The sequence below is a fragment of the Anoplophora glabripennis genome, unplaced genomic scaffold (assembly GCF_000390285.2).
Source record: "Anoplophora glabripennis isolate ALB-LARVAE unplaced genomic scaffold, Agla_2.0 scaffold26, whole genome shotgun sequence".
Taxonomy (NCBI): domain Eukaryota; kingdom Metazoa; phylum Arthropoda; class Insecta; order Coleoptera; family Cerambycidae; genus Anoplophora; species Anoplophora glabripennis.
This window is the reverse complement of record NW_019416261.1, coordinates 1932610-1945097: the sequence shown is the minus strand read 5'-3', so window position 1 is coordinate 1945097 and position 12488 is coordinate 1932610. Positions and strand designations below refer to the sequence as shown.

The window sequence follows — 12488 nt, the reverse complement described above, 5'->3', positions numbered from 1 at the left end:
TTTTTTTTACTTTTATGCAAACACCTTTTTTCTGAGCAGAGATAGGTATAGGCAATATATAATAATATAAATAAATAAGTATAATAAAGACATGTTAAATTAATTTATCAGTAATAAATAAATGTTATACGAACGTGTAGTTTTTATTTTTTTTAACAAATTAATATATTAATTTATAAACATTTCTATTTGTTCAATTAAAATATACGTATTGTCAATTGTGACAATGCTCAACAAACAGAGGTATCAGATAAGACGATGTTCTTCAAGAAGTCGACGAAGAAATTGATGTGCAGTTTGATAATATGATTGAAGAAATATGATAATAGGCCCATTCAGTGATATATAATTTTAAACTTTTTCTTTCATTTTCTGATAGTATTTAACCACCTAAATATATCTAAAAAAAATTTCAATAGGATTAATAATAAGTGATATATTTAATTCTGAATTTGTAAAACCCTTAAAAAGGTGAACACTGCGGGAGAACAGGTAATGACGTCACGATATCGGCCACTCGGCGATTAAGCCGCGAGCAGTCGGAGAGATGTGTAGATATTTGCTATACTTTTACCTATATTATATACCTATGTTTTAAGTGTATCAATAGAGAGTGTATAAGAGATATACATCAAGTCTTGTTGAAATGCATTTTTCACACAACATATTTATTATAAACATGGATTGACTTGGAATACCTAAATACATTTTCGGATTTTTCTCAATGACGTAAATGGTTTGCTTTTCTACATTTTCTTTTGTGTTCCATTTTTGTACAAATGTACCCAACCTACTAGACTCGGTACTTCTGGATGTATGCGACGACGTATATGTGCCAGTAGTACTTTGACTAGTATTTGAAGCAACTCAGAACCATCCTCGTTTTTCTTTGGTTGCCAGTCTAGGGGGTTGTAAAATATTATTATTTAAATAAATTGCTTATAGGTCCCTCTCGCCACGTATTTCGAAATTTTTGTGNTTAAACTTGAGATAAAAATGTATATTTCTTTGTTTAATATACTCAAAAATACCTTTTATTCAAAATTTTTTTCTATAATTTGTAGAATAAAAATTAAAAATAATACAACATATAGTATAAAAACATATACATATGATTTTAAAATATAATAAAAAAATTCATCGGTTTGGCTCGACCTGGCTCAATAAGGGTAGTTTGCTTAATATATCTAGTTACTAAACTATTTTGCTACTTTGTGGCATCATATACTGATCACATGTACATAGACAGTTAAATATACACTTTTTTCGATGACATAGAGAAAAAACGCTTTGGTTTAGTTCGGTCGCGCTTGATAATCACTCCCCTCCCCTCAAATTCCCTGGGGGATTAGTAAACTATTTTTCTACTTTGGGATGCAAAAATTGCATTATTTTGGCGAAGTTTGGACATGTATAATCACAAGAAGATATAATGCTGATTTCGAAATTCTCAATTTTAAATAATTTTATATAATTTTTGTAGGACTAGAAATACATACTCATTTTTTTTGTAGCACATAGTTTTTTTTATAAAAAATTCCCTAAAATATCGTTTGGTTTCTTTGTCCTACAGTTATTAATGAGAAAATTGTACCCGTGAAAATGACATTTTTCCAGTGTAGGACTAGAAAAACCTTCTATTTTACGTGTATGACAAAAATGTCACAGAATTATAATAATAATTACCAAGCATCTGTGAAAAAATTAGGTGGTTATTAATAACTTCTAAGATCATATTATTTTGACATGTTAAGAGTGGGAGATGCTTCAGAAAAACCATCGAACGTGTAGGACAAAATTTTTTTCGAGTTTTTCATACAATTATCATGCGATTTAAGTAAAAAACTACTTATCAGTAATAAATATTGATCATTCACCAAATCGACATGTTTGACACCCCAGCGCTTTATTAGCTACCGTTTTCGAGAATTTTCGTAGAGGGAAAAGTTGGGCGTCTCGTCAAAACGAAGCTGTTCCTCAAAATTCAGCTTGTTATTAATCAAAGAAAAAAAAAAGGGTCTGGGCCCGTGGACTATTAATTTCAGTACCTTATTTATGTGTTACGTCAATAAAGACAAAATATAATCCGAATTGAGTAAATTGTTAAGAAGCAGGCGTTGAAGAGTGTGACGATTTCCGGTCAGCTCTTACTGTTCTTGTTCTTAAGAAAGATTTGTATACTCTTATTAGGATGGACGATTTCCTAATTATGGACTTATGTGTGGTTTATTGCCAAGTTAAAGTGCGTGAAACCAATAAGCAAAAACGGCTTCTGTGACACATTTTGAGATATCGCTTTTATACAATGCCTTTTGGACTTTGTAATGTACATTTCAAGGACAGACCTGTGACTGACAGATTTCATGATATTTCAGAAACTTTAAGTAAGAAGGGTGGACTCTTATGAAAAAGTGCCCACATCGTTTTTTCTTAGTTTCTCGCCGGTGCGTCTCTAATTGTAAGTTAATTTTTGTTTAATCAAGCATACTGTCACAATTATAAGATTTATCTCAGAGAAAGAAGCTTGTTATTTTCATAATATTTCTTAATTCTAAATGTAAAAAGATTCCATTATTTAAACTTGTCCTGTTTATTTATTACTCGTTCAATGTCATGTACCTAATGCTAACTTGTACTATTAGTAAATTAAATATTTAAATCAGGTTTGCTTCCTTCTAGCTAGACCTTGATGACTAAAACTAAAACAACACGCACCATTTTCCTTTCTGTTTTGATAATTAAGTATTGTAAGTATACAAAAATCGAGGTATCAAGGAAAGCTGGTGCAAGTGAAGAAGACAATTGACAGTCAAGATAGGCACCAATAGGCTCACCACAAAGTGTCCCCTCTAGAAAGGGGGACTTGTCCTTCATGAGTAAGAAGCATCTTTTTATGAATATTATTTATTATTTATTATTTATGCCCTTGTGAACGATTTATCTTCTATTTAATTGAGTTTCTTTGCAGCCAAGCGAGTCAAACTCCCAATAAACTTGTTGATATTTAAAAAATAATGTTTTACTAATAATAGGAAGAGGTGTTTCAATTTGTCCATAAAGGAGCCAGAGGCGGACTGGCTAGATGAACAGGCCCGGGAAACATTCGTCAAGCCGCCCGTTTTTTGAAAGAAAAATATTATTCATCCTTCTACAGCGCGGACCGGCCCAAAATTACCGCGGCCCATCGGGAAACCTCCCGAGTTCCCGCATAGCCAATCCGCCTCTGAAAGGAGCCAACTATTTGAGCGCGTCATTATAAAACTGATATTTAGTACATATAGTTACCACAAGAATAAAGTTGTTATTTATTCTTGTGTAGTTACTATGCGTGACATTTGGTGGAGTATCACATTGTCCATACGTGACGATACGATGATGTAAAAATTACATCCTTAATGTCAGCGCCCCTACGTGACAATTAAAATTTAAAATATTTACTTGGGGTACATTTTATTTATATATAGGGTTTCCTACTAAGGTCGGCGAGGTACGATATTAGGAAAAGTATAGGCCCTAGAACTTCGCGAAAAAATTTTGGTTAATAAATCAACCAAGAGAAATTGCTGGAAATAGATTTCAAGTTCGAGCTCGGCCGTTAGTGAGCGCAGTCTACATACCAAAACATAGAGTTCAGTTTTTCTCAGAAATGTTTCCTATTCAGGTATATTAATTAGTACAAATATGAATAGCCGGATTCATTTCGCATAACTTTTGTTATTGGCATTTTATTCTATATCTCGACAGAAAGGGTACGGGAAGCCCCTAATGTCTGATCAGAAAAATGCATTTTTTAAGGATTGGCTCATCAAAAGCCCATAGTATTATACCTTGTTGGAAAGGTCTTCTCATGCTTTATCTCGTGGTGAATGTGTAATGTCATTTACCTCAATATGGAAACCTATAGATGGCGTTATTTCAAAAGAATGCCGTTTTATGGATTTTTCTTAAAAATTTTAAATGCAGTGCTGTAGGTAGTTTTCTTTACATAAATGAATTCAGCACAAAAAATTGATGATATAGTATAAGTAAGATATTTCTAAGGAAAATGTTGTTTATTTATTGGTAAAATAGCAGGAGAAAACTTTTTATAGTCTAGTTTGAAGAGCATAAAAATAGCGAAACTAAGCCAATTAATGTAAGCCCCATATGTTTATCTATTTAGATTTCGATTGAACAGTTTTTGAGATTCGAAACGCAGTAATAATATTAAATTTTCAAAAAATTAATTGGATTACTGTTTAAAACAATGCAAGTTAAAATTTTTAAATTTCAAAATGAAATATAGTGTACCTATATAATGTATCATTGTTGTTTTGCCTATTGCTCAAGTAAGACTGTTATTTTATTATTATATACCCTACATTGTAAACATTACCTGTCTTCATGCCAAGTGCATTTTGGCAGAAATGTACAAGAGACGTCAAGGTTTCTGTTAACAGTTCTTTGCACGTAGGGCTAGGCATTACGTTGCAGGATGTTCCCTCATTGCTATGGGATTTGGGGAAACTAGTCTTAAAAGTAAACAAAATAATAAAAATGTTAATAAACATATTTCACTGTTTACCTTACCTTCACTTGTGCTACTTCATGCATTTCCAAAGTCGACATACCGGCAGCGTCTTTTGGTGGGTTATAAGAAGTTTTTGCGAAAAATAAAACCACGTTGAGTTTGTGACATGCCTTTTCACGTCTAGTGGGAACTGCAAGGAAAACTATAATGATGCAATAAATTTATGTGTCTGCATACAAACCGATATCTGTTGAAATATTTTCTAAAACATAAATTAAAAAAATTAATGTGTATTTAAAAATCATTCTTATGCATTTCTATTAAATTGTACAGAATGACATTGTCATTTCTAGTTACACGTCAAACCAGTTTTGCATTAATATCAAAACGGATGTTTTCGTTGGTTTACGTAAATCTTATTGAAAATAGTTACGATTTGCAATCCGATAACCTAGTTTCTAAATTCGAATATATTGTTTACTTTTGTGGTTGCAAAAATATATATTTAGAAGCACTGTTTTCTAAAAATAGATTCAAGTTGGATATAGAACAAGTTTTAACGCACATTAGTGAATATAATGCTTTTAAGTGTTACTTTTCTATAAATATTTTATATGGATGGTCCAGACAATATTTCAAGTAATATATAAATAAAAACTTTCTATAATTTTTGGTTCAACAATCACTTGATTTCAAGAATGACTCAGTCTAAAATAGTTATTTTTGATGCCAGATTGCGAAATGCTATTTCTGTATTCGAGAATGAAATTTTTTTGCTCGCGATTGCATACAAAAAAATCGTTCGAGTAACAACATTATCTCGAAAACTGTTCACAGTTCAAAAATTACTAAAAATGTGAAGGGAAAATTTTGACATTTACAATTGATTTATGTATGTTATTTACAATTTATACATTTATGTTATAAATTATACAGGGTGTCTGATAAGTATATGGCATACTCTCGGGAGTGTATAGGGGACGTCAAACCTACTTTGTCATAAAAAAATTCCTAAAGTGCCCCTTAACAGACATACAGAGCCCCAAAGAGGTACCCAGTGATTTACCTTTTCGGCTCTAACTTTTGAACCGACTTGTACAATTTAATGAAATTTTAATATTTTATGTAGGCCATAAAGGCTCATAAAACCATAATACGGTAGATGTTTTACACTGTCAGGGAAGTCAGAAACAGATTTGCCACCACTCTTGCTGGGCCAAAATTTTGACAGGTGTCAAAAGTACAATTTCTGGACTTATTCCCAGCAAATCTATCAGACAATATGAATCTGCTTACAAAAACTTTTTGGAATAGTATGATTCTAAGAAATTAAAAAAATGTCTCTCAAATTAATACTGGCATATTTTGAATATAAAATTAAGAGAGTACAGTCAGTAACATAACGATGGTGACTGTATAGTCAATGTTGAAGAGGACATTAAATGTCAAACAAAATATAGATATAGAGAAGTATTCCAAATTAGTAAAAGTTTTAACAAAAGCGGAGATTGAGAAATTCTTATAAGAGGCACCAGAAGAAGGTTTCTTATTGATCAAGATGAGTCTACTTACTTACTTACTTACTTGTTTCAGGTTAATTTAATATTTGGCAAATATCGGGTATGTAGAAGAAGCAAACCATTGAATTTAACAATAGATGATATTGAAGATAAGGATTCAATTATTATTGTAAAAATCCAAGATATAAAAACTCACACTCAGAGAACATTTATTATTACAAATTATACCGAAAATATTATACTTTGCGTCCAGAGTACTCCACCAACCATAGATTTTTTTACTAGATAAGTCAATCGAAAATGTGTATATCGGTATCAATAACATTATAAATACTCCAAAAGAAATTGCAATATATTTATTACCGATAGCAAAGAGCTACATTGGTCATTGTTTCCGAAGATCATCAGCTACACTGCTGGCTGAATCTGGATCTGATTTCGCCAGTCTTAAAAGACATGGGGGGCTGGCGATCTTCGGCGGCGGCAGGGGGATATATTGAGGCATAAACTGAATAAAATTGAAATTTGTAATAGTATCTTATCTGCTCCCGAATCTGGTGCTTCTTCAATAATTACAACAAACAACAACTATTGCAGTTGAGCGTCTTACCATCCTCGAGTGAAGTCAGTGTACCTAAGGAGATATTGGAGTGTGCGAAAGAGGTTTCTTTGAATCTTCTCCCAAATAAATCTCGAGAAATTTATGAATGTCTACTAACATTTTATGGATTGGTGCAAAGAAAAAAACATAAAGTTGTATGCAGAAGATTTATTGATGGTGTAATTCTCAAACTTAGTGAATAAAATAAAGCAGTTAACGCTTTGGTCACAATATCCAATGTTGCGATCAACGTTGGATATAAAGAAGGGGATTGATATAAGCAAAGCAAAGTTACGTGCTTTTCTCAAGAGACAAAATGAGGGATATGTACCGAAAAAATCGCAAATATTTACAAAGCAGCAAGTTAATTGCTTTTTGAATAGTGCACCTGATAATTTATTTTTGATGATGAAGGCTTTGTTGTAAATAATAGGCTTATAGTCTATTCAACTTTATTTAGTGGTTATTCACGTACTAGCTAATGTAAAATGTCTCCATATTATATGTGTTGTACAATAAATGTAAAGATCTATGGATGTGTAGTCTCTATGGGATGTATCCTTAGCGGTTACGATTCTAACTAACTATTCTTAGTTCCACACAGGACAACAGGCACTAAGGTAACTGACCGCACTAATCCATAGGTACAGGGTCATTGGTTCCTGGAAGGTTGCTGTGGGTTTAATCGAAGCATCCCTACCAGATTCTTTATAGGTCTCCGAATATTGAGGGCAGGCACATACAGTTCTGATGAATTTGTCAATTTAACAATTGATGATGATGAAGATGTGAAATCCGCCTTAATTATAAATATTTCCTATACCAAAACCCACGCTATTTTATTGTACTGGGAGACAATTATTTAAGTTTTTATGGAAAATATGTTCCTTTACGTTCTCCCGGATTGGTAGAACGTCGATTATTTCTCAGATACGTTAGTGGAAAGTGTTATCGAATGGTGGTCCGAATTTATAAAATCAGTGCCGTCTCGTAAGAAGTGGCAAAATGTTTGAAGCTGGACAACTCGAAAGAGTACAGTGGACACACATTACGACAAACGTCTGCTACCCTTTTAGTCGACGTCGGTGGTGATCTCACTTGTCCTAAAAGACACGCAGGATGGAGATCGAGCACTGTGGCAGAAGACTATATTGAAGACTCACTTTTGAATAATGAAAATATTGCGAAAAGAATAATGATAGTTGATAGTCGTAATAATTTATTTTTTTTTATTTCTGATTTCACATCTGAAAATAATTATAACTATTTCAGTGGTTTATTTAATTTTAATTCTTGTTCAAACTGTGTATTTAATATCAATGTGGATAAACAAAAAGTATTGTAGATATTGTTGAATAAATTTTTATAAATCAAAACTTGATTAACACTTTTAAGATTAAAAGTGAATACTTTTGTTGCTAAGATACCATTATTAAGGAAAATGCCAACCTTAGAAACTTCTGACAGTCAAAAAATGTCTTAGTTTTGTGACGGTTGGAGAAAAATGATTTTTTATATGTATAAACAATAGGTACAATTTTAGGTACACAATATATAGTGCTTATGTATTCGGATTAATGGAAAGGAAAATAATACTGTTAAAAGAAAATTCAAAAAGACCGCAGTTGTTTTATTAAATGGTGAAAGATGCGTGTCAGATTATTCTGTGACCTTTGATCCTACGTATATTAAGAGAGTTTGTAAATAAATCAAAATATTGTGCAAATTCTCAAAGNGGGTGGTTCTGAGTTGCTTATAGGTCCCTCTCGCCGACGTATTTCGAAATTTTTGTGAACGGGTACGTTTAGATGGGGTAGAAATTTTTTTTCGGCATAAATTTTAAAATTCTGCTCTAAATGTTCTAATAATAATATTTATAACCCCCTAGACGGGCAACCAAAGAAAACGAGAGTCGTTCTTAACTGGTTATAGGTCCCTCTCGCCGACGTATTTCGATTTTTTTGTGAACACGAACATTTAAATGGGGTAGAATTTTTTTCCGGCATAAAGTTGAAAATTGTGCTCTAAATGTTCAAATAATAATATTTTACAACCCCCTAGACGTGCAACCAAAGAAAAGCGAAGGTGGTTTTGAGTTGTATACCGTGGTTGGGGAAACTGTGGATAACATCACACAAATTTTTCATTTTTCGGTAATGAAATAAATATTTTATTCGGAGTCGATCCTGAGGTACTTTTATAGCCTGGAATTATACAATATTTGTACAATCCTCGGTTTCGACCCATTTAGACATAAAAACAATGATTAACAAAACTGCCAAGCCAAGAGCGAGCGCGAGCGCGAGCGGAGTGCTCTGCCAGTCGCCCGTACCGGTATTATGACGTCAGACAATGGTTGCTCAACGTTTTTCCGCGCTCTGCTTTCATTAATTTATTTCACACATTTCTCGTTGAAACAAAAAACTGATTTTTGGCATAGTAACTAATTAAAGAGTAAATTTTTGGAATATGCAAAAAAAAACTACTGAATGGGCCTATTATTATTGTAAAAATCAAAGATTCAAAAACTCACACTCAGAGAACATTCATTATTTCAAATTATATCGAAAATATTATACTTTGCTTCCAGAGTACTCCACCAACCATAGATTTTTTTACTAGATAAGTCAATCGGTATCAATAACATTATAAATACTCCAAAAGAAATTGCAATATATTTATTACCGAACGCAAAGAGCTACACTGGTCATTGTTTCCGAAGATCATTTGCTACACTGCTGGTTGAATCTGGATCTGATTTCGCCAGTCTTAAAAGACTGGCGAAATTTTTTTTCAGCAAAACGGTAAGTTTTATCATAAAATTACTTCTGACAAAAATTGTAAATCATAAAATTATCTATAAAAATGTATTACTACTTTTTTCCTAAGAACCACCGTTTCTGAGATATAACGATTCAAAAAGTTGTAAAAGTTGTAATCGTCATAATATGCACACGTTTCCACGCCACCTATGAGGTAGGCTGAGGGGGGCTGGCGATCTTCGGCGGCTGCAGAGGGATATATTGAGGAAAAAACTGAATAAAATTGAAATTTGTAATAGTATCTTATCTGCTACCATATCTGTTGCTTCTCCAATAATTACCCAGTAGCTTAAACAACAACTATTGCAGTTGAGCGACTTACCATCCTCGAATGAAGTCAGTGTACCTGAGGAGATATTGGAGTGTGCGAAAGAGGTTTCTTTGAATCTTCTCCCAAATAAATCTCGAGAAATTTATGAATGTCTACCAACATTTTATGGATTGGTGCAAAGAAAAAAACATAAAGTTGTATGCAGAAGATTTATTGATGGTGTATTTCTCAAACTTAGTAAATAAAATAAAGCAGTTAACGCTTTGGTCACAACATTCAATGTTGCGATCAATGTTGGATATAAAGAAGGGGATTCATATAAGCAAAGCAAAGTTACGTGCTTTTCTCAAGAGACAAAATGAGGGATATGTACCGAAAAGTTCCACACAGGACAACAGGCACTAAGGTAACTGACCGCACTAATCCATAGGTACAGGGTCCTTGGTTCCTGGAAGGTTGCTGTGAGTTTAATCGAAGCATCTTTACAAGATTCTTTATAGGTCTCCTAATATTGAGGGTTGCAGGCACATGCCGTTTTGCTGAATTTGTCAATTTAACAATTGATGATGTTGAAGATGTGAAATCCGCCTTAATTATAAATATTTCCAATACCAAAACCATGAGACCACGTTCTTTTATTGTACTGGGAGACAATTATTTAAGTTTTTATGGAAAATATGTTCCTTTACGTCCTCCCGGATTGGTAGAACGTCGATTATTTCTCAGATATGTTAGTGGAAAGTGTTATCGAATGGTGGTCCGAATTTATAAAATCAGTGCCGTCTCGCAAGAAGTGGCAAAATGTTTGAAGCTGGACAACTCGAAAGAGTACAGTGGACACACATTACGACGAACGTCTGCTACCCTTTTAGTCGACGTCGGTGGTGATCTCACTTGTCTTAAAAGACACGGAGGGTGGAGATCGAGCACTGTGGCGGAAGACTAGATTGAAGACTCACTTTTGAATAATGAAATTATTGCGAAAAGAATAATGATAGTTGATAGTCGTAATAATTTATTTTTTTTTTATTTCTAATTTCACAACATCTGAAAATAATTATAACTATTAATGAAAACGTGTTGGACTGCTTTGAGAATTGCCATAAGAATGAGGGTAGTGTCTGTTTCAGTGGTTTATTTAATTTTAATTCTTGTTCAAAGTGTGTATTTAATACCAATGTGGATAAACAAAAAGTATTGTAAATATTGTTGAATAAATTTTTATAAATCAAAACTTGATTAACACTTTTAGGATTAAAAGTGAATACTTCTGTTGCTAAGATACCATTAGTAAGGAAAATGCCAACCAGTAAAAAAATATCTTAGTTTTGTGACGATTGGAGAAAAATGATTTTTTTTATGTATAAACAATAGGTACAATTTTAGGTACACAATATATAGTGCTTATGTATTCGGATTAATGGAAAGGAAAATAATACTGTTAAAAGAAAATTCAAAAAGGCCGCAGTTGTCTTATTAAATGGTGAAAGATGCGTGTCAGATTATTCTGTGACCTTTGATCCTACGTATATTAAGAGAGTTTGTAAATAAATCAAATTATTGTGCAAATTCTCAAAGCTTTTGCAAAACAAAGCAAATATAATATGTAACTGAGACTATAAAAAAGAAGTGAATCCAAATAGCCACAAATATTTAGAGCAGTTCATTAAAAAGAAACACATTTTTATATCTCTCAAATGCAACATTCCATGAACTTCTCCTTTATTTTTCACATATTTTTTTTCTGTTTTTTTTATATACAGGGTGTCCGGTAAGTCGTTACAATAATTTTAGGATATGATAGAATACGTGATTTCGAGTCGATTAAAACAAACACACCTATATACCAAGTGTTACAATATTTGTGATAATTAATTTTTTAATATTTCTTTATTTAACCGTGCTTTTCTACAATTATTGAAGTGTAGAAGAAAAACAAACCTTTTTATAACAAAACTTTCTATACCTTTTTTAATGGAAATAAATGGATTATTTAATTTATTTAACCAATGAAATCCAAAGTGGCTTCGTTACCTACCTAGAACTTCATAAACATGGTATTTCTACTTTGTAAAAGCGAAAAGTCAAATTTAAACATGGATTTTATTTAAACTTTTGTGTGTGTAGGTTTATTCAGATATTATTAAAAACTTACCTAAGCAATGCTCTTTCAGTTCTTAGGAAAAGTTTCTTGATAAACATAAAAAAAATAGGGAAATTAATCTTAACACGTTTAAGTATGCAGGGAGCGCATTCGCTAAAATAGAGGACAGCTGTTTAGTATGTAATAAAAATGGTTTAAGAAATACAGACATTTGCTAACAAGAACGCAACTCTTTACAAAATATCGAACTTATTAAAATACCGGAGGATTTAAAAAGCTAAATATTTATTTCAATTGCTCAAATCTTAAAAGCTATTTCAAAGTTCAAAAAGTTAATATTTACGAGTACCTATTAATTTTACGATTATAAACAAAATGAAAAAAAGTCTAATGTAGATAATAAGTACTGTAATTATCTTTCATTTTCAAAATGTGACCCTCTATTTCTAATACAGTGCCGTGCTCGTCTTCTCATCTCAGTTATAGTAACTCCTAATAAAATCTCTTGTTTCATTTGTGTAAATGCAGCGTTGATTTTTTCGATTAATTGTTCCCGAGTAAAAATTGGTACTGCATAGACTAATTCCTTTGCTCGTCCCCACACATAATAATCGAGGGGAATTAAGTCAGGAGATCTCGCAGGCCATAAAATTGGTCCAT

At 32.4% G+C, this 12488-nt stretch overlaps 1 protein-coding gene across 1 annotated transcript in view; it reads left to right on the top strand.

Moving 5' to 3' along the window:
* The window catches only part of LOC108905816 (nesprin-1), a 423696-nt gene that overhangs the window by 42489 nt on the left and 368719 nt on the right, over positions 1–12488 (top strand). The gene's annotated exons all lie outside the window — the stretch shown is intronic.